Here is a 26,204-nt window from a genome sequence, read left to right as displayed (position 1 = left end):
CATTTGTTGAAAATGGTTTTTTCCTGCCCAAATATATCAATTTTCTTTCTCAACGGCCAGCTGCCTGAATAGACGTTGCTTTGAGGTGAGCAAAACATGCAGGGTGGGAGGGTGGGACATCCATTGTCAACTGCACTGCTGGATGCAAGCACAACTTGTTTAAATGCATTCAAGACAGACCTGAGTGAAGCCAGGCTTAAGTCAGGTCCACCTCACAAGTGCCGTCCCTTAGCTTGGCTGCAATTGGCCTATTCAAAAAAAAGTCCTGATAATCCTTGCAACTACCCGTGGCTGATGACAATTGCCAGCTGGTTAGGTGGAAGCTTTTCGGCCCCCTGCCCTTGACTCCTCCAGTCAACGCTGAGCTGCAAATGCTGCCACTACCACCACAGTAAGCGATTTTTATGCCGTGAGCAAGGGTAGGCGACATCTTTCTTCCCATTTTTTCTGTCATTCACTGACCAACAATATTTTCCTATTTATGCAATGTATTTACCAGTGGACCAAATAATAAAAACAGCATTAAAAATCAGGCTACACATAAAAGCAACTCAAACATTAAATGACTCATTAATAATCTCTGATTAATCAGATTAAATAACATTAGCTAAACATCTCTTGTAAGCTTTAGCTAATTATTACTGAGAAACTATGGGCTCTCTAACGTGGTAAACCCTATGTCTTGGCTGAATCAGTTCAGGCCACAGGTGGTGGTGGGCCTCAAATCGAACAGCATTCCTCTGTATCCCTGCCACCAAGCTGGAATGCTACAGAGCAAGCACAGGTTTACCACTGTAGTGAAAATTAGGCCTCTTTCATCATAGAAAGGCCATGCTGCTCTCAGAGAAATAGATACCTCCCCAATTCATAGGACATCATTATTACAATTGAAATGGTTTCTGTTATCCATACTTAACGGGCTGCCTTAGGCTTCCCATATATATACCGTATTTTTTGCACCATAACACTCACTTTTTTCCTCCTAAAAAGTAAGGGGAAATGTCTGTGCGTGTTATGGAGGGAATGCCTACGGGTGGCATGCCTACGGATTTTCCTCCCCTAAAAACTACGTGCGTGTTATGGTCGGGTGCATGTTATAGAGTGAAAAATGCGGTATATATTTCTGATCTGTTAGTGAAAAGTGTCTGGATCTGCAATCCTTTTATTTTCCCAAAATGCAGAACCCAGTGTTGTTTTGCGACATTGTGGGAGTTTAAATGGTTGGCTAAACCCAGCTGCCCAGCACTGCTTGCAGTTCTTACAGCCGCTGCAGGGAGATAAGCCTGTTGTGGCTCACTGATAGGAGGAGGGCCCAACAGAGACCCAGGGCACCCTGAAAACCTGGCATTGATCTCCACCTCCTATTCTCACCCTCAGTCAAAACCAATGCCACATAATTTATGGACACAGATAAATCACCATGATTTTGGGGAACTAAACAGCGAATTCAACAGAGAAGACATACTTGGATGGAAGTCATATGAGGGAACATGGGAATCCATTAAAAAAATATTCTGTTGTTAAACGGCAGCATTCCCTCTGTTCCGCATCTTAACATATAAAAAGCTGATTACATAATGCCAAAACCCCCACAGACTCTGATTCTAAAAGACGTTTTATTTCCAAACATCATTCCCCAGGGCTCAGTAAAATGTTTCATATAGATGATCCCAATTAAATCAGAGGTTTGGTTTTTCCTAAAGCTAGCCTTGCAAGTTTTAAATAAGAAGCCATATGTTCCCAGCAATTTGGTGTACCTACAGTTATGCCTTTACTAAGGTATTGCCTTATATTTCCTTCTGCAGTATTCTCATTGTTATATAGTCAGAGAACTATTCATCTAGAATATATAAAGAGAGAACATATGGCTATCAAGGTCACTCCCTTAGCTGAAAGTCTTGCAATGAAAAGGAATTCTAGCTTCATGCAGAGAGCTTAGAGAAATGACCTTCTATACTTTTCTGCTAGTGTTTTGTCATCATGGATCCCCTATATTATTGCATTTTATCTATTATCAATTTGGATATGATTGTTTCATAGGATGTTATTGATAGGAAATACTGATTGGATCCAGGGATCGTGTTGCTCACTTGATACCCTAAAGAAATCTAGAAATTAATCAAGTTCAAACTCTAAGCATCAATGTTGTACAGTATGTTATCTTTTGCTTTTTAAAAATTGTCTATACTATTGTATATGTGTGGATATAGTTTTAACCACTTTTTGCTTTCTTGTAAACAAATGATTGCTTGTACACTGAAATTCACACATGGGTTAATCCCAGAGATTTCAGGTGCCTGTAGCTAGGACTCCTCCCCTCTCCTTGATCATAAAATTCCTTTGTGGTAAATGTGGTGATGCATACAACTTTTCTATCAATAAACTATTGGAAACCTTGATGCACTCTGCACTTCATATTTGCAGTTCCCCACAGATTCTGTATAATATCACTAATGCTGTCATAAACCTTCAGAAAATAATGTTTTATTTTTGGTATATTCATATGTATTCAGTTAATATATGGCTGTTTCATTGATACTTTGGCTGGGTTCAGATCCAGATGATCAGAAACTTCAGCTTCCTGTTTTAAACTAATCAGAGTGCTTTGTTAAACTATCATGTGAGAGCAAAACTAGAGCAACAACAGTTCATCCTGGTATGTTCTCAGTAACCACAATCTAATATAGATTGTGGGGCTCAAATGGAACAGCATTCCTCTGTATCCCTACCACCAAGCTTTTATGTCCTGTCAATGTCACTTTTGCATATAATTTCATTCCATGCTCACATTGTAGAGCAATTCAGACCCCTAATCTGCTATACCGGAGGAGATTTGCATAAGGCAGAGATTTCCTCCTGCCCAATGCTAAACAGCTTTGCCAGCCTCCATTTTGCAGGAAGCTCTGCTGTCATTGGGGGACCCAGTTGTCAAGGAATGCCTCAATGTACCTGCTCAAACAGCAGGAAGCAGTAAATTACTGCCAGCGAGATCCCCACCTGCAGCATTTCAAGGGCAGGGAGGGGCAGAGCTGGCACAGGATCTGATGCATCCACTGGATTTTGTGATGACCCTATCACAATCACATTAAATGTGTATTTTGGTATGTCTCAGCTACTGAGAACTGTACCAAAACATTTGGACAAGTGCAAAATTCAGTGGATACGAAGTTCTCATCAACACATCAGTCTGAAAGGTGTGGATAAGGTCATCTTAAGATGTTGTTAAAGTGTGTGGCTGTGCTTTTGCTTTTCTGGGCTTTTATTGCTTCATCTGGTACCGTAGTATTTAAGTTTAGAAGTTAATTACAATTCTGAGATATATAAATGAAACTAAGTTTAGAAGCATGGGAATTTGATGCAAAAACTTTGAAAAAGATAAATATTATGTTCACTATTGGCTCTTGATAACCCTTTAAAAAAACCATATATTTAAACTGTTTCATGAACTCTGGGGAGCTTTCAAGTTCTGTATGGATAGCTTCTGGAAGCCAAATTTTGACAAGGTTTTGCATGCATGACCTCCAGGATCTTGTTAGAGTGTCCATTAAGCTGAACATCTACGAAAAAGCCTTCACTTTTTCTTTGTAATAGACACAGTACTGTAATTTTAAAAGCAAAATATTATGTACCAAAATCATGATGAAACTTTCAAATGATGCAAATGTCTTGCCTTAGCCTTAAATTTTGTTTTCACAACTTGAAAATTTTTTGCATAACTTACACATTGCTAGCAATGTATACCTGTGGTTTTTTTTTTGTTTCATTCATTCCTGATGATCATTAAGTTAGATTTAAAAATAAATAAACTTGAACACTCACATTTTATAATACACACAATTATCTGGTTTTTAATTTAATTAATGACAGGTACAGTGATACCAGGGACGCGGGTGGCGCTGTGGGTTAAACCACAGAGCCTAGGACTTGCCGATCAGAAGGTCAGCGGTTCGAATCCCTGTGATGGGGTGAGCTCCCATTGCTCAGTCCCTGCTCCTGCCAACCTAGCAGTTTGAAAGAACGTCAAAGTGCAAGTAGATAAATAGGTACCGGTCTGGCGGGAAGGTAAACGGCGTTTCCATGCGCTGCTCTGGTTTGCCAGAAGCGGCTTAGTCATGCTGTTTTTTTTTTTTTAAAAAAAAATGATATTTATTGAGAATTTAAAATTACAGAGAAAAAAAGAAAAAGGAAAAACAAAAACATAAAAGGAATTAAACAGTACAAGTCAATAAAAAGAAAAAAGAGAACAAAACACACATCAAAACCAAAAACAAAAGCAAACAAAAAATTAAAAACAAATCCAATATTCCCAAATCTTTATCTTTTGTTAACTTGTTTCATCGACCTCCTCGCACCTCCCTTTTTTGTATTCTAGTTATTAATTATCTCAGCAAATCCTTTTCATCTTTCACTATATTCTGTCATTAAATTGTCTTAATTTATTTTAACCTTATCTTACCATAAAAAGCCCTAAAACTTAGAACTTATTTGTACGTAACTCCTTATAGCATTTCTACTAAAGCCAAATATTTTCATTCCAACATTTTTTCTAACACTCATTAATTTTACAATAATTCTCTAAATGAATTTTTAAACTTTCTTCCAATCTTCATCCACCGTCACTTCTTCCTGGTCTCGGGTTCTGTCAGTCCTTTCTATCCATTCCATCTAGTCTATTAACCTGGTAATCTTCTATCTGAGGTTCTTAACTCTTTTCCATGTCCCTTCTGCAGATCTTCTTCATATTTATACCTGCACTTTACTTTGTCTTCTGCTGATCTTGTTCTTAATTTCCTTCCTTTATTGCTGAGGAATAGATCTCGGGGAAACTCCAACCTAACAATGTCTTTATCCCTTCTCGACAGGTCAGCCCATTCTCCATAGTCAGCACTAAAATCCAAAAGGTATTTGAAGGCATGTTTCAAAGTCCCTCCAAAGTTAAAGGGCCCCACAACTCCAGACTCCCCCTGGCCCAAAACCAGATCCCAGAAGCTAGAACATCCCTGCATAGGGGGATCTATCCAACTTCCCATCTCCAAACCAAACGAGACTCCATCTCTCCAAAACTGACTTTCTCCAGATTCAGTCATCAAAAACAACAGCTTATGTTCCTGCAAGGTCGCGGCTCTTTCCACTTGTATTACTTGAGGTTCAACAACAACCTCCTCCTTTGTCTTCTGTACAACTTGCCCTGTCAAAGCAAATTCCTGGGTTGGTTCCTGAGTAGTTTCTATATAGGTATTCACTGTTTGTCCAAAATTATTAACTGCAACAGTCATCAAATCCATCTTCTCATGTAGCTGTTCCAGTAAAGCGCTTGTCTTGCAAAAAGCAATCACTAAGGCTTCTTCTGCGCACATTCTTGTTCAAGGTCAATGTCTGGTTCTCACGATCTTTAATCTCTGCAGCTGGAGAATTCCCCAGATCGACTCCAACAACAGTTTCAAAAGCTCCCTCTAAGGGGAAAAAAATTTCTATTTGTATCCGTCCTTTTGAAAGCAGATCCAGCAACAAAATTACTTTCGTTTTTCAAACATTTTGTTCCTTTTAAATGCAAAAGGAAACATTGGAATCAATATGTTTCTCTTTTTTAACTATCCATCAAGAAACATTTTATTCACAGTCAATGAACTTTCCCAAAACGTCTGTCTTCCTGGCACCCTGTTCCCAGGTTCAAGACGGTGAAAATTTATCTTTCTTTACTCTCTCTCCTGCAGGCTTAAACAATCTAAGATTTCCCCCCTCTTCTCCTGCTTCCAAGGGGGGTTTAGTAGTTTTAGCCGATGGAGATTTAGTCCTTTACAAAATACGTTCCAGACTTTAGCTTGCAATGTCTTTGCTTCAATCTATTTACTAAAGCTGAAGGCGGACTTCCTGTTTAGAACCTTCCCGCTTCGGTGCCAAATTAAGATGTTTCATAGTCCAATTTTCCGTTCTACTCACGGGTAGTTGTTTAAAGTCCAATTGTCCACAGGAAAAAGTCAGCGCTCTCTGGCAACAGCAATGTGGCTTCACTCCGTGAAAAGAGCAGTTGATTCGAAGCACCGCGCCGCTCACCCCACGTCGCTCTGGATCCCCGAAACCGGGTTTCCCCGCGAGTAGGGAAGGCACAAAAGGTGCCAGCCGAATCCCACGTCCACAGGCTTCTCCCACTTATGGTTTTTGGTGGGTCTCCGTCTCGCCGTGGCGGTCCAGACCTTAATTCCCACGAAGCGGATTCCTCCCGATCAGAGGAAATCCGCCATTGCCAGAGGCGCTAACCCGGAAGTTAGTCATGCTGGCCACATGACCCGGAAGCTGTAAGCCGGCTCCCTTGGCCAATAAAGCGAGATGAGTGCCGCAACCCCAGAGTCGGTCACGACTGGACCTAATGGTCCGGGGTCCCTTTACCTTTACCCTACAGTGATACAGTGGTGCCTCGCAAGACGAAAAGAATCCGTTCTGCGAGTCTCTTCGTCTTGCGGTTTTTTCGTCTTGCGAAGCAAGCCCATTAGCGGCTTAGCGGATTAGGGCTATTAGTGGCTTAGCGGGATTAGCGGATCAGCTGATAAGCGGCTTAGCGGATCAGCTGATAAGCGGCTTAGTGGCTTAGGATCAGCTGATAAGCGGCTTAGCGGCTTGGGAAAAAGGGGGGGAGGAAAAAAACCCCCACAGGAACTCGCAAGACATTTTCATCTTGCAAAGCAAGCCCATAGGAAATTCGTTTTGCGAAGCACCTCCAAAACGGAAAACCCTTTTGTCTAGCGGGTTTTCCGTCTTGCAAGGCATTCGTCTTGCGGGGCACCACTGTACCTGAAATGTATTTTCACAATGAGTTTTATTGTGATTGAAAACCAATTAACTATAAGAAATGCAGCACAGTAAGATGGTGCCTAATTACATAGCTTGTGCTTTCATTTAGTTTATTGTCCAATTTTGTTGAACTTTTGTTTTGATATCAAACAACTGAAGCAACAAGCACTATTTACACATGGAGATTAATGTGCAGAGGTAACACAGGAGAATGTATTGCATTTTTATCTGTCTTCCACTGCTTATTTCTAGAAAGTAAAATTACCAGTGGCTTGATCCAGAACAAGGCTTATAGCAGAAAAGGACTTGGAACACAGAAGGCCAAATCATAATAATTGTCTTTGTGCCAAAATATTTATATTTTGACTTTTAAATTAATGATAATGATACTTTTTCCTTCACACTAATTCATGTTACTTAGAGTAAGGATTGCATCCATTTTCTTGGCATATTATTATTTTCCTAAAGATCTCTGCATCAAGTTCTGTGATGAAAACAAGAAAAGATGACACCTACATTAAAACCAATCTCTTTAAGACTCTAATCACAATGTTTAAAAATGTGCTTTACATTTAGCAAAAAGAAACATTCCTGTGGGAGAATTAAAAGGTCTACAGTTTCATTACCAGATTACCAACTGGTGAATTCAGCTTTACTTAGGTTAAAGTCCTTAATGAAAACTGTGCAGAACATCAAGATGTTTACAGCAATTCAAACTGTGATTGATAAAATATGCTCAAGAGATAAAAGCTTCTGACTTGGTTTTACTAAATTTAGTACTTTCAGAAGCACCATAATGATTTATTTTCTTAAACGGTGATCCATTAGCTGCTAATGTATTTAGTTTTTTATGCACACAACAGATAAATAATTATTGGAGCAAGCCAAAAGCTAAATAGCCGTGGCTTCAAAGTAATCAATAATATTAAAGCATATTCACATCCACTTGGGCCATGAATTCTCTTGCTCAGAGTGTATCACTATGTTTAAATGCTCTAGTTCATAACAAGTAAAAGAATATATTATTACAATTAATTCCCCTAAATTTTGTTTAATTCTAAAGCAGATGTGGCCAAAAGGGTGGCCTCCAGATATTGTTGGACAACAATTTCCATCACCACTGGAAATGTTGACTGGGCCTCATGTGAGTTGCAGTCCAATAACATCTGGAGAAAACCCTATTGGTTACCCCTGGTCCAGAGAAACTAACCTAGTTTTCTATTAGACACCGACATATGGATCTACAAGCTGGTAGCTCTAATTTATGCAATGTGTCCAGTAGCCGTCTGTGTTGGGGTTGTTGTTTTTTTTGACAAACAGTTGTCCCTGAATTAGATGGAAGACCATTTTTCAATTCAAGGGGGAATGGAAAGCAGCTCATTGTGCAGCATGAGAAGAAAGGGCAAGGAACCTGTTTAAAAACACTGTTAATACTGATTTCTTGCTGGGTATAAGCTAAACCTTAATTACATCAGAAGGGAATCTCTTCTTTCCATTTCAATCCAAGGAGGCTGAATTGATGTCTTGCATTGGTAATGGACTAGATGAGTGCAAATAACTTGGAGTTTAATACAGAAAAGACAGAGGTGCTCCTAGTGAAGAGAATGGCAGAGTAAGAAATAAAGGTTTACCTGTTTTGAATGGAGCAGCATTGTCTTTCAAGGCACAGATCCACAGTGTTCCTGGATCTGGTTCTTAGCCTGAGTGTCCAGGTGTTGGCAGTGGTTAGGTGCACTTCTATACGGCTGAGATTAATTGTGTTGATTCTATGAAATGTTAGATCTTGCTATGATAGGACCAGCTGGCAAGGAGGGTATTGCCATGGACCTGGCTGACCAGCAGTGGTGTCACAGCTCTGCACTGGAATAGTGCTGGACAGGATGGCAGTGAGGTCAGAACAGTCTAGGCATACTGGCATAGGCAATCTGCTGCTCCCATCAGTGTGCCTAAACACCCTGACCTTGCTGCTGCTCTGCCCCACACAGTCCCAGGAGCTCCTTGGCTATGATTACATGTGTCTTAGTTATTTTTCAGGTGAATTACTCTAGTCGGACATGCTCTATTTGGAACTGCTTTTGAAAAGTGTTTGGAAATTTCAGATAAGCCACAATGCTGTGCGCCTGTGGCTACTCTGCTAAACAGGGCCAGTTTTGGGGAATATATGTGACTACAGTTGCTTTACTAGCTGCTAGATCATTTCTAAGCACAACTGAAACCCACATAAATTGGAACCAGATTATAAAGGCTCCCTTTATTGGCAAGAGGTATATTAATATACAGGGACGCGGGTGGCGCTGTTGGTTAAACCACAGAGCCTAGGACTTGCCGATCAAAAGGTCGGCAGTTTGAATCCCTGCGACGGGGTGAGCTCCCGTTGCTCGGTCCCTGCTCCTGCCAACCTAGCAGTTCGAACTAGATAAATAGGTACTGCTCCGGTGGGAAGGTAAACGGCGTTTCCGTGCGCTGTTCTGGTTTGCCAGAAGCAGCTTAGTCATGCTGGCCACATGACCCGGAAGCTGTATGTTGGCTCCCTCGGCCAATAAAGCGAGATGAGTGCCACAACCCCAGAGTTGGTCACGACTGGACCTAATGGTCAGGGATCCCTTTACCTTTATATTGATATACAGGCAGGATGATATTGAAGATAATCCTACTGGTGTATTAATATACTTCTTGCCAATGTACTTCTTGCCAATGGTAGGTGATGATTCTTGGAGAGGACTTTGGCCTATTGAGCCGATTTTCTTGCTGCAGGCCACTAGCAGAGGATTTTAGTCAACTGCTGTTTTGCTATTCTATTTTTAGCTGCTTATTCATGATTTTGATAATTGTTTTATTATATTGTTGTTTATTACTGTTAGATGCAGATAGTTTACTGCATAACTGCATAACTGCAAAAATGGAGTAAATGGTAAAATAATGGGAGCACACTGGTCAGGCACCAATATAAAAGGTTCAGTTTCATCAATAACATATACTTTTCCACCAGAATATGAGCTTGGAGACTTAGAAGTATAGATTTCCTAGCTGGGAAATAGTACCTAAAATATAACATCACTGCTTAACATATCTATCTGAGAATGAACTTTTTGTCACTGGCATCCAGAAATTAAACCACATTAATATGAGTTAATGCAATCTCACAGTCTCGTTAAAATAATTATTCATTAGCAGGTATTTTAGAAGCTTGCATAAGAAGTAGCCCTCCACTTGTATAAGTCCATTTCTTTTTGTCTGTCTAATTATTCCTTGTAGGTTCATCATGTTAATTTCAAGGTTACATTTTAATGGTTTTATAAATGGCACTTCCATTGCATGAAAATAAATGGACTGTACCAAGTTCCTCATCCAGGTGATAATATGTTGTCTCCTAGTTAAAGGGTTCACAAATTACTATCTTCAAAGTACATTCATAATCGTTACTTCCAAATCATGTTTGTAGAAACAATTGAGTTTGTATGCAATCTATTTAAGTTTGATAAACTGCATATTAATAGCTTTAACAATCTGTCAGAGGTAGTCATTTTCATTCAAATTAGCAGTAGACTAATTTTGAGTGATTAATCTAGAAAACTCATTTTTGTCTACCACTTTTAACTTTTCTTCTTTATTTTCCTTCATCTATTTTTAAAATTCACCTGATGATGTCCTTTAAAGCATGCATAAGAGATGTTGCTGTTCAGAACCCCATATTAATCAGAATGGGTTTACCTCTAGATACTGCAATGAGGAAGAAAAACATTTCATCGTTGGTGTTTTCTAATTATAAACTACCCTTTATCAAAAACTGGTATACAAAGAAATTAAAACTTACAGAAATGCATTCAGATTAAGAAGTATAAAACCTTCAACCAGTTAAAAAATCTTTACCTAAAGCTAATACAATCATTATGAATATGTATATATTTTCTGCCATTTCATTAAGGAAAAATAGAGATCAAAATAAAACATTTCTTCAGCATCTAAACCAAATTACTGGTTTATGACATCTTTAAAAATCTTTCTAGGGTACAGGTCAACAGTAAAGTCAATAGGGCATACAGAGCCTTAACCTCATGGAAACTGAAAGCTACATCCTGACTGAAAATGAAAAACATAATAGTTTTAAGCCAGAAAATAAATATATCCCAATTCCCCAAGGAGCCCTCAAGAAAATAAACTTAAAAATATAAGACAGAAAGGCGGATAAAAATACATTGTGAGATGTTTCTTTTAGAAGTATATTTATTTATTTACTGCTTTCTTAACAGAAAGCCTTTAAGTGATTTGCAAAAAACATGTAAAGAAATGCAATAAATATGCTCAGAATCACAGATTTGACAGAATAGTGCTGTGGACAATTAATATAGGAAATATTTTTCTATTCTTGGACATTACCAGAAGAAAAGTGATCAAAAAGAGGGGCCAAACCACTGCGAGATTACCAAAGGAATGCAAGATGAAATTCAGAGCTAGCAAAGGAAACAGTACAGAGGAGATACACGAAGTAATAGTGCCACTGTATTCTGCTCTGGTCAGACCTCACCTGGAGTACTGTGTCCAGTTCTGGGCACCACAATTCAAGAAGGACACTGACAAACTGGAACGTGTCCAGTGGAGGGCAACCAAAATGGTCAAAGGCCTAGAAACGATGCCTTATGAGGAACGGCTAAGGGAGCTGGGCATGTTTAGCCTGGAGAAGAGGAGGTTAAGGGGTGATATGATAGCCATGTTCAAATAGATAAAAGGATGTCACATAGAGGAGGGAGAAAGGTTGTTTTCTGCTGCTCCAGAAAAGCGGACACGGAGCAATGGATCCAAACTACAAGAAAGAAGATTCCACCTAAACATTAGGAAAAACTTCCTGACAGTAAGAGCTGTTTGACAGTGGAATTTGCTGCCAAGGAGTGTGGTGGAGTCTCCTACTTTGGAGGTCTTTAAGCAGAGGCTTGACAACCATATGTCAGGAGTGCTCTGATGGTGTTTCCTGCTTGGCAGGGGGTTGGACTCGATGGTCCTTGTGGTCTCTTCCAACTCTATGATTCTATGATTCTATGAACACAGCAGTGAGCTGTTTAATAATGGAGGAAGCAGAATTATCCACAGATTTTAGGTGAGAAACTAGAAGACTAGAATTGGAAAGAGTTACATAAACTAGGTTGATATATGAATAAAAACTGAACAAACCTAACTTATTTTTTAGAAAGGGATGATACACAAAATAGGCATCTTTCATGCATGAATGACAAATGCTGATTTATTTTTTTTAAAAAATCCTTCCAGTAGCACCTTCGAGACCAACTAAGTTTGTTATTGGTATGAGCTTTCGTGTGCATGCACACTTCTTCAGATACACTCGCATGCACACGAAAGCTCATGCCAATAACAAACTTAGTTGGTCTCTAAAGTGCTATTGGAAGGATTTTTAAAATTTTGTTTCAACTAAGGCAGACCAACACGGCTACCTACCTGTAACAAATCCTGAAAAAGAGTGTGATATGCATTAAAAAGGCATGGAAAAAAATTAGGCAGCCTTACTTCAGAGCCTGAGGGCTGTTTCACTGAAGATGTATTTTCCCTACATTGATCTAATCTCTTTATATTGTTTACCAGAAAAATAGTGAAGTACTGTAAAAATACTATTGTAAATATAAAACAACTGGGTAGCTGCTATATCCAGCCAAAGCCCAAAGATATTGGAACCACTGTAGGACTACATATTTAAAAATAACATATCTCCACAGCTATATGCTGCCTGCACAACCTTAGAACAAAGACCTGTAAGGCAAGTACCGTATTTTTCGTCCCATAGGACGCTCCATCCCATAGGAGGCACCTAGTTTTTTTGGGGGGAAATAAAGGAATTCTCCCCCCCTTTATTTCGCCCCCAAAACCAGGTTGGGGAAACCAAATCAGGTTGGGGAACAGCAGGATGGTGGCGCTGCGCCTCCCCGCTGTCCCCCAAGCTTGTGGGGCTGGCCGATGTCTGCCCGAAGCGTGGGGCGCTCTGCTTCAGTGCGCCCCGCGCTCCGTGCAGCAGGCTGCTAGCCGCAGCCTAGGGAGCCCTGCAGGAACTTGTTGATAGCTTCAGATCAGAAGCTTGCTGATAGCTTCCGGTGCGCACCAACCCCTCTCGCTCTCGAAGCTTCAGCGAAAGCCTGTATTCACCCCATAGGACGCACACAGATTTCCCCTTCATTTTTGGAGGGGGAAAAGTGCGTCCTATAGGGCGAAAAATACGGTATACGGTGTAACTTCACATCTTTATTAACAAGTACTTAAAGCTATGTAGTAATGAGCAACAAATAACATCAGGCTTGGAATAAAGGGCATCTCAATATGTTTATCTGTGGTCTTAGGCAACTATTGCTCAAATGCAATCTCCTGATCTCATAGTCAAATCACCTGAAGATGAGTAAGGAAGTCCGTTTCCCCACCCTCAGCAGGGTGGTTTCTTCAGGTCCTAAGAACTTCAGACAAAAGAACCCCTCAAGCAGGACAGCAATGTGAGGTTGTTAACCCAAGCGTGTCTCCACTGCTTACCTTAGTTCCCTCCCCACTCTAAATGTCAGGTTGTAGCAGCAAGCTAAAATCAAGTAGAAGTCAATTATCCACCTGCACCCCAATCTGAACAGTGTGGACAACAGCAGGTCAATCAAAGGTGCCCTCCCAATCCTAAAGGCAACTCACTAATTCTGTATTGTTCACTGTGTGTGGCAAGGAGGATGGTGCTTCTTGAGAGTGGTGCCTCCTCTATAAAGGGATTGATCCATTGGCTATTGACATGGCCTGAGTTTTCCTGCCTCTCCCTCCCACTGGAGGGAAGCCCCATGAGACTTCTTCTGCTTCAATTAACAATGAATATTACCAAGACATGAAATACTATGACAATATATAATTAGCTAACTATTAAGCAGCCATTAATCTCTTAGAAGTCATTGCTCCAGATTTAGCTGATTACCAGGTTGGACCAGTACTCTTTGGAGGAAGCGGATGAAATTAACAGATTGGTATATTTCAAGGCACTAGTCCATGGGTAGGCAAACTAAGGCCCCAGGGGCCAGATCCGGCCCAATCAGCTTCTAAATCTGGCCTGCAGACGGTCCGGGAATCAGCGTGTTTTTACATGAGTAGAATGTGTCCTTTTATTCAAAATGCATCTCTGGGTTATTTGTGGGGCACAGGAATTCATTCACCCCCCCCCCCAATATAGTCCAACCCCCCACAAGGTCTGAGGGACAGTGGACCGGCCCCCTGCTGAAAAAGTTTGCTGACCGTAGTATACTTCCATCACAGTACAGTGTGGACCATTAGGTTGATTTGTACTCAGAAACATGGAAAAAAACTGGATTTCAGAAAGAAATAATTTCTGGAATGGATGATAACATTCTGCCTGTCTGGTATTGAAATGTAGAGATACAGGCTTGTGTGATGCCACGTGAACTACCAACTGCAGTACACAGGCTCCCCAAATTGTCCTTTTAGGGTGTGTCTCTATTTACTAACAAAGGTATAGTGTCTTAGAGCTACTTGCCAGTGGCAGCAAAGACTGGATCCAAGCCCTTGGTTTTTATTTCACCTTTAATTAAAATTGTGGTGTTGTCAATTGAATTGAACGAATTAACTGAATTCACACTTTCAATTACATAATTAATTTTTAAATGGTTTATATGCACCCTGTGACAGAATATACAGCAAAATATTTATCTGTAGATTTTGACAGACAGGAAATCCAAAATAATTCTAAGAACAAAATGCACTTTGAACAGGGAGCTTATATCAGTCTAAAAGCTAAATGCATTTTCAGAAAGGATTACATTTTCTTTGGCAATTTATTTTATTGACAAAGCATATTTCATCAGATATTGCATTGCATTTTGTAGACAAATGCATGTTGTCAAACATCCTATTTCCTTTGTTGGAAGAAAAAGGTTTGTTTTTCACATTCTTTTCTTGTCTGGTGAATACACTCAATGCTATAAAACACTAAGTTATGTGGAAGAAATGTTTCATTATAATTTTGTTAGACTGCAATATAGATACAGGGTAGCAGACAGAATGCAGACTTATGATATTTTTGGACAAAATTAACTTTAAGCACTTTATGGATATAATGTGATTTAAATACAGTGGTTGTGATTTATTTTCCTCTACTTTTATTTTGAAATGCAGGTACACTGGACAGATACTCTCATCTTTCCCCCAATGAATTTTCAAAGGCTAGGATAAGCCATCAACGAGTAATGTTCTCAAGAATGTGCCTGCAGTGAAATAGGGAATCAAAGGACTGTGGAGGGTAAATTCTGGTATTCACACCCAACAATCCCAGTTCACTACAACATGCAGTGCATAAACACAACCAGCAAAAAACTTATTGAAACATTTAAGGTTAATTAAATTTCTGAGTGCGTGAACTTCCTAAAAAAGCACTGAATACAAAAGAGAATCCAAGTCCATAAAAAATGTTGGTATATAGACCATTTACTATATTGTGCTCTCTGGAAACATTCCCTACAATTATTTAAGAAAGAAGGTTTAGATTAATTCATATGGATAAAAAACTTTCACATTCTTTTTTTATTTACAAAATAGAAAAATAAAGAGAAAAGTAGTTAACAAAAATATTGCTTGATTGCTCTACACTGCTCAAATATCCTTTAGAAAAACACAAATAATAATCTTAAATGTGTATCTCCATGTAATAGTCTTCCCTGATAGTTTTATAAGTGATAAAAATTTGTTGCACACAAATACTTTGCAACCCATGCAGTTGAGTCTTTTCTGAGAAATTGAATAGTGATAATATCGGAAGCCATCATGATTTCAGATGTAAGCAAGCAAGATCATGTCAACAATCATGTGCCAGCCTTGAAGCTCAGTCATTTTGCCAAGTCTCAACACACATAAATGTGATGGAAGAAGTGGTTGTTCTATGGTATACGACTAGCATTTCCTTTTAATTTATAGCTCAGCTCCTTGCCGCCTTTTGAGATTTTTCACCTTGCCTCCTTTTGAGATTTTTCACCTTTGCTTAAAAGGCTCTACAAAAAATAGCAATTTGGGGTCAGTCCAATAAACACTTTGAGCAAACCATTGCAAGTGATGGATAATTTTTCATGTAAAGGCATTTCCTTTCCAAAAAGAAACGAATAATCCAGAAATTTACTCTAAATATAAATAATTTACCAGGGTTTATAAAAAAAACAAAGCAGGGTTTACCAGGGTTTATTATATAAAAAAGCAAAACAAGAAATAAGATATGAATACAATCTAAGAGAACAAAAAACCCCATCAGATTACAACTTTGAAAGGTACACAGGTATCATCACACTGCACTACCTTAATGCATTTCTAATTTCAGTTAGCGATAGCTGAACTCCCCTTGGCTCACTTCAATTTCCACTTGCTTCTTGCCATCATTCTTTGTGAGAACTTGAAAAAATCGACGATATTTCACAAGATTACAAAAGCAAGTGGAATGAATGATCCTTCTCTTTGAATCATCATGAATCACAAATCTGCCCTTCTCTTCTTCCAGTTATGGTGATAGGCAGTATCACTAACATTGAGATAAATGTTTTGTGCATGGTACCTGTAAGCACATGTACAGCATAGTACTACCTGTCACTTACCCACCAAGGGCCAAAATGTTACCTTGAGCAGCAGAAGGGGTAGAGATAAAGGTGGTGGTGGGCCCTTCATGATATAAGCAGAGTGTCCATTCCATTCTAAGAAGTGAATCCAACTAAGAAGTGCAGATCCAGAGCCCCGTGTCCTGAAGGAAGCCCTTTGCAGCCAAAGCAACTCTATATGAGGCAGCCACGGGTTCCACCCCTTGCCCAACCTCAAACTTAACAAAGTCTTTACCCATCTCTTGTGAAAGCACAAACAGATGCTTTGCCCCTTCGTGTTTGGCACCTGGGCTACATGACCATTTCCAGCTGAAGAGCTGTGGAATCTTGCATTCTGGCTCCGCATCCCAAAAAGGTAGTTAGAGCTGGCAGAGGTCAATCTGTAAGGCAGCCAAGGATATATAGCTGTGTATGTCCAGCAGTCACTGCTAAGTAAGTTTGATGGCATAGGCACATAATGGCCACAGCACATGCAGGGAGGGCCACAAGAATGCACACAGGAGACTGGTATTGGGTTGAATTAGGCCACAACTTTATTGATTACAGGAAATAGTAGATTTGGCTAAGGCACTGGGCATGTATCCAGCATCAGGCTGCCCGCCTGCCACCTGATAGGAACTTGGTGGAGTTGAGGAGTCACCGCTAATATGGATTGGGTGCTGTGACCCCTTACAGGCTGCCGGTGGGCAAGGTGTGTTGCCCCATCCGTCCCTCTGCAGACTCCTGGACAGAGTCACCTCTTCTGGACCCCTCCCTCCAGTGGGGTCCAGGATAAGCCCAATGCCTTATCCGCCAGTTATGATGGTTGCTATGAGGTAGGCGAAAACCTGAAAGCCAACTTGCTTGCAGGAGAAAATTCCTCCCTGGCCCTGAATATGGAGATTAAGTAAACCATAGCAAGGTCCACACCACACACTCGCTCCACCATTGTGTCTGTCCCTAACAGACTGGGTGGCTCAATGGATAATCCGGCAATAAAGAGCCAAGGGGGAGGCTTAAATAGGTGTCCAAGCCCCTGCCTCTGATTGGCATACCAGAGAGACCTTTGAGGCTGGAGGTGGGTGCGGCCAGGTAACCTTCCCCTGCTCTGCCATGTTTGAAGATTGTGACCTCCATGGACCTACCGTGCCCAAGCCATGCGGCAAACATCATCCACCCTGAGCCCCAGGTGAGCAATTATTTTCCAGATTATTTTTTTTATTGGTGAAGTGTTTAAATGGAAAAATGATATACCAAGTGATATAGGAAATTCTAGAGGAGTAGCCATGTTAGTCTGCAGCAAAAAAACCAAAGCAACACAAAATCTTAGTCCTTCAAAGTTTATGCAGTAGTAAAATTTGTTATTCTTTAAGATGTCAAAAGACTCCGAGTGAAAGAACTGTACGGGGTTTAAGCCTCTTTATATTTATCTGTCTTCAGAGTTGATTATGTTACAGCTGTAGGGTGGATAAAGTATCATTAGTTACCAAGCAATCTATGAAATCCAAACAAATGTCTGAAATAAATCAGAAACAGTAATGATTACTGTTCCATTTGTGTCATATAGTTAAATGCACAATAATTCATTGATGAGACTAGAAATGTTTGCTAACCAGCACAGGGTAACGAGAGGCATATGCATTACCAACAGTACTTATGGCCATGTTTTCTGGCCTCATTATCACTGTAAGATTTCTTAGTAAACAATTAGTAGTTAGCCAATTCAGAGAAACTGTTATTATTATTTTGAAGCAGCTACATACTTTGGATTTAATGACTAAGAGAACATAAACAGATGCATCTGTTACTAAGGAGACAGAGTGGAAAACAGGTAAACCATATTCCATATTCTAAACTAAGAAAAATTATTTGATTTTGGGTTAACTATTTATTTTATACATAAACTGACTATTACAGCTTTTTTTCAATAATCCTGTCGTCTACAATATTTATTTACAGCCTAGGGCACTACAGCTAAAATGTGTAAGTGCATTAGCCACAGCACTGAGAATACATTCAAGTTAGAAGAGGACAACCACGTTTCATTATCATATGGAGTTCTCTTCCCCCAAAGTCACACAGGGAAACAAACTTCCACTTCACATTAAGGTGAGGAGTCTGAAGTGGCTGTGAATGACTGACAAGGAAAACGTCTAGGTATCAAAATGTGCATCACTTTGCACTTACATTAAATTAGGGTTGCCATATGTCTGGAATTTCTGAGACATAGCTGGTATTCTGCCCTCGTAAACATCATCTGGGCAAAAATTGCTGAAATGCCTGGGAATATCCAGACGTATGGCCAGGGCTGCCTTAAGCATATGCAGTGCCAGGGTGCAAAGATCCGCCTGGTGCCCCCACCAAGTTGCCCAATGCCAGGCTCGCAGGAGGGTGGAGCTGGCTGGCCGCCTCAGCGTCTCGCTGGCTTGGTCGCCCCCGAACTTGCGGCACAGAGCCGCCCACAGCAGAAGAGCCCATTGCAGCGCTCTGACCAACAGGCGGGCTCTTCTCCGGACTCAACTCTTGGGTCCCGGACTCTCAGCCTGGCGCCTCTGAGAGCCTGGCAGCCAGGTGCCCCGCACCCCTAGTGCCTATGGGTAAGACGGCCCTGCATATGGCAACCCATGTCAGAAGTATAGATTTCAACAATTATAATTAAAAATGGCTCAAAAACTATTTTTCTTAGTTTTATTTAGCTTCTGAGCTATTGGGCAGAACTTTTCAATCTCTTTTAAACAAAATGTCCAACTTGGTATGGGATTATCAGTGCCAGTGTGACAATGCCACTTGATTTGCTGAACGGAAACTTCACAGAACGAGAAGCTGAGATGTCTTCTTACAAATGTGAATACTGATTATGTCAGCAGATGCAAATGACCAACTCAGCAAAATTTGTGGCCATTGTGCACAGGCTTGCCAGTAATTTTACCTTTGATGACACACACATATACACAGGTCATAAGAAGAGGTTCAAAGTTTTGTCTCACTTAAAAACACAAAAATAGTATGGATATGTTTATTTGTATACTATTATTAGCTATAGTTTACTTGCAATCTAGCAAAAGCCTATGTAAGTAAATAGCATACAAATGATAAAGGGTTGAATATAGTCTTATTCCACCAATGAACTCGAGGCCTCCTTCCATTCACTGGATTGGAATCCAGTGGTAGCTTCTCACTGGAAGGAAGAGGGGAAGTAATTTTCCCCAATCTCTCCTTTCCCCTACACTACTTCCCCCAACATTTCCAAGAAGTGTACAGGGGATTACAGGAAGAACCAGTGAAAATTGTCTCTGCAGTCCCTTCCTTCAGTGTTAATAGAACTCTGCAAATCTGGATCTAACACATTATATATTAAAAATAATAATGGGAATTATTTTACTGAGCTACCATTGTTTCAATACAGTGGTACCTCGGGTTCCATACGCTTCAGGTTACATACGCTTCAGGTTACACACTCCACTAAGCCAGAAATAGTGCTTCAGGTTAAGAACTTTGCTTCAGGATAAGAACAAAAATCGTGCTCCGGCGGCACGGCGGCAGCAGGAGGCCCCATTAGCTAAAGTGGTGCTTCAGGTTAAGAACAGTTTCAGTATGGACCTCCGGAACGAATTAAGTACTTAACCCAAGGTACCACTGTAATGTTTATAATGCTAGGTATTGCTATATGCACTCTAATCTCTGAGCGATGAGAAATTTCACGAGTGCCAACTCATCCCTTGGGTTTATTTCCACACATTGTACCACAGAATTGTAGAGTTGGCAGGGACCCCAAGGACCATCTAGTCCAACCCCTAGGCTGAGCATAATAAAGAAAAGCTTGCAGAATTAAGGCTGTGTGCATGTCATAAATTTAAAGCACATTTAAAGCAAAATTTGCCCAAAGAATCCTGGGATCTATCATTTGGACACCACGGAGCTACAATTCCCAGCATTCTTAACAAACTATGTTCCCAGGCTGCTTCTTTTTTTGGCGGGGGGGGGGATGTAAAATGCACTTTCAATATCATGTTCCCTATTATGTTTCAAGAATTCAAGAATTCAGCCAGCTGCACTGGTTCCCGGTGCAGTACAGGATCAGGTTTAAGGTGCTGGTTTTAACCTTTAAAGCCCTATATGGCCTAGGACCCTCGTACCTACGGGACCGCCTCTCCTGGTATATCCCACAGAGAAACTTACGGTCTTCAAATAAAAATATCTTGAAGGTCCCAGGCCACAGGGAGGTTAGGCTGGCCTCAACCAGAGCCAGGGCTTTTTCGGCTGTGGCTCCGATCTGGTGGAACACTCTGTCACAAGAGACTAGGGCCCTGCGGGACTTGACATCTTTGCGCAGGGCCTGCAAGACAGAGCTGTTCCACCAGGCCTTTGGCCAGGGCACAGCCTGACCCCCTCCCTCGGCAATCTTCGCGGAGCTCTGGCCTAATGGTTGCTTGATTTGAATTAATTTTATAATGAATGATTTTAGAGTGTTGTGTTGTGTTGTGTTGTACTTTTGTACTGTTTTATTGTTGTTAGCCACCCTGAGCCCGGCTTCGGCTAGGGAGGGCGGGATATAAATAAAAAATTATTATTATTATTATTATTATTATTATTATTATTATTATTATTAATTCAAGCCTCTGAGATTCTTCCAAGTCCAGTTCAAGTCAAGACAGTCTCCTTTCCCCCTGGTCTAACTATTCTTTTACTTAGCAGTGACACTGTTTTCAGCCAGGGGGTGGGAAAGATGCCTGCCTATTTCATCCCACCTTCTGAAGCTCCAGCTAGTGGTTTCTGAGACAGTCTCCTTACTTGACAGACTTGGCTGTTTTATGTTTATGTTGCTTTCACAGGAGAGAGAGGGGGTGACTTCATGAAAAGCTTTCTTATGCAAACCCCACCAGCAGCATTGGCTCCAGCTGCTCCTCAAATCAGTGTTCCTGATTATTATGTCCAGCTATCTCTCTCTTTCTTCTGTTTGTTCACATGGAACATGCCCTCCATCCTGCATATTCGGCACAATCCTTTAGCTATACTGTACATACAATTCATGATTCATGAAAGCCGTAGGGGTGCACAACTCTCCCTGCCTCTCAAAATACAAGTGTTTGTTTAACTGCACTAACACTCACTATGTTCACACATAATACTAAGCAAAACCATGCTTTAGCAAAAATAGACAAATGGGCAGGTTTGTAGAGTAAACATCATGGCTACAGTGTTCCTCCCCCAGTCCTGCTGCTGCCTTGTTACCCGGGCCTAAGCCATGGTTTGTTGTAGATTTATGTCTGAACCTGTGCTCATGGTTTGTCTCATTCCAGGCAAACCCAGTGGCGTAGCTAGCCACTCGGGTGCCTGGTGCGGGGGCGTGTCCTGCATCCGGGGGCGAGCCTCTACGCCATGTGGAGCCTCTTTGCCGCCTCCCCCTCAGTTGTATGGCGGCTGTGGGAGAGGCAGTAGGCAGACGCAAGTTCCATGCAGCCGTTTCAGGCAGTGCGGAACCTGCAAGCACCTATGCCACCACGTCACTCCTGAAAAGTTTCGTGAGCCCATTTTTTAAAAAAATCATTTTGTCACACCCACACACCCCCAGTGATAACACTGGGGCAGCCCACCCACCCTTCCTCTGCCACTGGGCAAACCACAAGCTGTAACCAAGGCTTATTTTTGTTTACCACTTGTGGTTTGTCTGTGAGTAATATCATGGAAGGAGTGTTTCCAGTTACCCCACCCTTTGCCCTTGGACCAGCACCTCAGTGTTCAGAATGTTGCTTGTTTTACTGTAACACATGTTATGATCAGCTCCAGGAAATCTCGTAAGATCTGGGCAAATGGTACACAAATAAAGGAAAACAAGCTTTCATAAATATTCACAAGCATGATCTACAATTTAGGTTCAATTTCCTACCTCATGACATTTATTTATTTTCTTAGTTACTCACTCATCCACTGTATACACATAGGCCACCGAATAACACCTGTTCTCTGGGCCACTCAGAAGACATAACAGAATAAAATACAAAACAAACAAGAGGCAAAAAGCACTCATTCCCAAATGCTTCATTGTTCAGTGCAAATACTAAGATTCATATTTTCTTCATTTGGGCAAGAACATCATTTTTTAAAGGAGACGTCTTGATTTTTATTTTTATCTTTTTACAATGCTTATTAACCATGGTAACATCCTATGGTACTCAGTTTCCCTCCCCAGAGTTTCCTTCTCCATGATAACATCCTACCCTTGTCAATCTAAGTTTCTCCTCAGCAGCACAACCTTTCCCATCTCAACTTCTAAACCAACAAATAGGTCACAATATCTCCATCCCAAGACTACCCTCTCTTCCACTCACAACTTCCCCGCAAAAGACAGCGATACATATATCCCCACCCCAGACCATCCTCTTTCCCACCCACAACTTCTTCCCAAATGAACATTGAGAACTGTCCTCCCCCTATTTCCCTTTCTCTCTCTCTCCAGAAAGAAAGAAAGAAAGAAAGAAAGAAAGAAAGAAAGAAAAAGAAAGAAAGAAAGAAAGAAAGAAAGAAAGAAAGAAAAAGAAAGAAAGAAAGAAAGAAAGAAAGAAAGAAAGAAAGAAAGAAAGAAAGAAAGAAAGCCTTTCTCGGTGCTAGGGAGAAAGGGGAGAGTGGAGCCCCCTGGCAGGTCATGGCAGCATCTCTCCCTTTGGTCCTTTGAGAAGACCCATTTGGGCTCTGAGGTAGATTGGGCTCTTGTAAGGGCCAGCTTCCAAGTACTGGCTCAGCCTCCAAGCCTCTAGCACCATCCAGTGGCTCAGACTGTCATCACAGAGTGAGTTGCCTTCAGTTTTGTTTTATCTAATCGTTTTTTCTAATTCCCTCATTTTAAAGAAAGTTCCTCCTCTGAAATAAAATATTACTGTGCTGGGCCTTCTACACAATTTCCAACTCACATATATGATGAACCTAGTAGTGCTGTGGTTGCTCTCAAGCAGTAAGGCAACATTTAAATATCAAACCAATTCCTGAGCACAGTGCAATACAATCAAAGGTTGCAGTCTTTGTTGTTGGATCCATAACTAACTTCTAAAGCATAATCATTTACTATATTATTATTATTATTATTATTATTATTATTATTATTATTATTTGCTTATTTGTCCTGACTGGAATGTACTTTTATCAAGTAGAGATCAAAATTAGTATTCTGAAATAGTAATTAGCACAGACGGAAGATGCACCTACACAATCTTCTACATTTTAAGTGAGTTTTAGCATGTACAGTGAATTTGTAAAATGATCAGCTACAGAGGTTATGCTATCTTTATCTTCTTGAGGTGTTACCAAGCCAGTCAAATTGGTTTAGTGGACACACTAACACAGAATGTTAATGTAAGTAATTAGATAGAATGCCAGAGCATATGTACTACAATGTAATTAAATAATGGAGTGTCTTTCAAACATTTTAGCTACTAGTTGTTAATTTTTGCACTGCAAACATTTCATTTTTAAATGGAAATTCACAATGTTATCAATATACATACTGACTGGATAAAGTTGCTTGACTGTTTTAGTATTATTTAATGGCAGCAGCAATAATAGTAGCAGCAACAACAGCATCAGTTTCCGCAAAGAAGTTCCAGACTGATACAAGGACATTCTTTGAGGGTGAACAAATTCAAAAATGTAAATCCAAGCAGGCACTGCTAAGAAATAAAATTTCCCCCACCAAAACGGTTTGATCAGGTTCAAATGAACTGCCAAGGAAAATGCTAGATAATACTAGAAAATGCTGTTGGTGTTTTTTTGTTTTTTTTTAAAGTAGTTTCTGTAGATGACTTGAAAGATAATTTGTAAAAGCTCATGAAGAAGCAATATGAGGCAGTACTGGGTTAACGCTACACACAGAGCGGCACACAATCCACTTACCAGAATGGTGGATTTCCAACACCCCCCCAATAGGTCTCTCAGAGATTGTCCAACCAGTATAAAGCGACAAAGAGTCCAGACTTCTTAGCCAATGAACAGTAACACGTAGCTGCCAAAGAGAAGGGTGGTATATAAGAAACAGAGAACAGTAGTGTATCTACTATCTGTATATATCTACAATGGTATCTCGGGTTAAGAACTTAATTCGTTCTGGAGGTCCGTTCTTAACCTGAAACTGTTCTTAACCTGAGGTACCACTTTAGCTAATGGGGCCTCCCGCTGCCACCTCACGATTTCTGTTCTCATCCTGAAGCAAAGTTCTTAACCCGAGGTTGTACCTGTAAATCTCAAGAGGAAACTTGTATGATAACATCTAATAGTTTCTCTCCCTATCTGCTGCACATCTACCTTTAAACTGAATATGATGCTACCTTGGATGTGTGTGTGTGTGTGTGTGTGTGTGTGTGTGAATGAAGGTATGTGGACAGCTACATCAAGGGAATATTTTCTGTGTAGCTGGCTGAGTGTGTCATGAAGGTGAAAAAATAATGCAGGACCTAACAAGTAGAAAGAGACTACGATATGATTCTAAGGAACAGGCAGTGCTGGGATGGAAACTCTCTAGACCAGGAAAAAGTTACATGTCATAAGTCATATGATGTGTCATTACTACATAGTGAGAAAGTGAGAATACAAAGATTGGTTTTCTTTTTCTTTTTCTACTTGTTGGAATACAGTGGTTCTCACTTCCAAATAAAAGTGGTTATCTGTTGGGTGCTTGCATAGATTAACAGATTATCTGAGAATCAATAATGAGTTATTTTGCTTGCCAAAATCAAAGGACAAAACAAACAAAGAAATTCACTTGTTCACAGTACCATGGATGGCAGCAAGCAATTACAGAAAGCATACCTTTAACAGGTGATTTGTTTTTGTTTTTGTTTTAAAAAAGAGACCATCAGATAAAATTATTTCCCCTTAACGTTGATCTGTTTCCCCTTAATGTTGATCTGGTTTCATTCATATTTCTATATGAAATTAACAGACTTTGTTGCCATTTACAGTAGAGCGTACTAATACTGGTGAAGTGATTAAACTTACTATCACTAGAAAGGAACAGACACTATAATATTTTAGATCTCTTATTGTTCATAAAACAGCAGTTAGATACACAGCACAGAATACACAGTGGCACTACATTGAAAAAAAATAAAAAAACTACATGAAGCCACAGAAACGAGCAGTTCTTACACACAACTCCTCAAGGGTATTAAGAAATGCCATAAATTGTGTTTTCATTTCAAATTGGATTGAAAATAAAAGTAAGCAATGTATGAAAATGGATCTTTGCTATTGAGATGATGGAAGTACAAACTAGCACTTATAAGAATAAAATGCACATGTAAGTAGTTACACAGTTAAGACGCTGTAAGTATTCCTTCAGTTCCTTTCTGTATTTAAAGTTATGTTTTACTGCAGTACATCTAAGCCAGGAAGGAATTGCCTTGTCTCAGAAGAGTGAGAGAGTGAGACCACCATTTAATTGTTACTCACTGGAAGTTAAACGTAAAGAAGTAGCTTTTCCACACCCATTGCTCCAGTGCTTAGCTACTTGTTGACCGTGCTTTTGGTTTGGAAAAGGAGATTTGAAGATATGTTATAGGGTATTTTCACTCAAGGGCTTCTAATACACAGTGAAAATTAGCTTCACTATGTGATGAAGTACTCCTAATGCATGGCTCAACACATGAAATATCTAATTGGTGAAATTTAAAGCACAGCAGAATTTAAAAGCAGCCACCCACTGCACCTGTTAATGCAAACCCAAGGTGTAGGTCAAGGTGGTCAGATCCCCCTAACCTATTTGTTCACACCTGCACATTGGCTAGGGATGGTCCAGCTTCCCAGAATAAAGAACACTAGCAGCAGTAGAGAACAATC

General features: G+C 40.3%; 1 protein-coding gene across 10 annotated transcripts in view; it reads right to left on the bottom strand.

Annotated features, from left to right (window-relative positions):
* Positions 1–24,372, bottom strand: part of TENM2 (teneurin transmembrane protein 2) — a 750,319-nt gene extending 725,947 nt beyond the window's left edge. For all 10 annotated transcript variants that reach the window (XM_082214667.1, XM_082214655.1, XM_082214668.1 and 7 more), the window contains exon 1: positions 24,264–24,372. The gene's annotated coding sequence lies outside the window, so the exon portion shown is untranslated. The remainder of the gene's footprint in view (positions 1–24,263) is intronic.
* Between the last annotated feature and the right edge of the window lie 1,832 nt (positions 24,373–26,204).

The sequence above is a fragment of the Podarcis vaucheri genome, assembly GCF_965113315.1.
Source record: "Podarcis vaucheri genome assembly, chromosome: 2".
Classification (NCBI taxonomy): domain Eukaryota; kingdom Metazoa; phylum Chordata; class Lepidosauria; order Squamata; family Lacertidae; genus Podarcis; species Podarcis vaucheri.
This window is presented reverse-complemented; position numbering and strand designations above follow the sequence as displayed.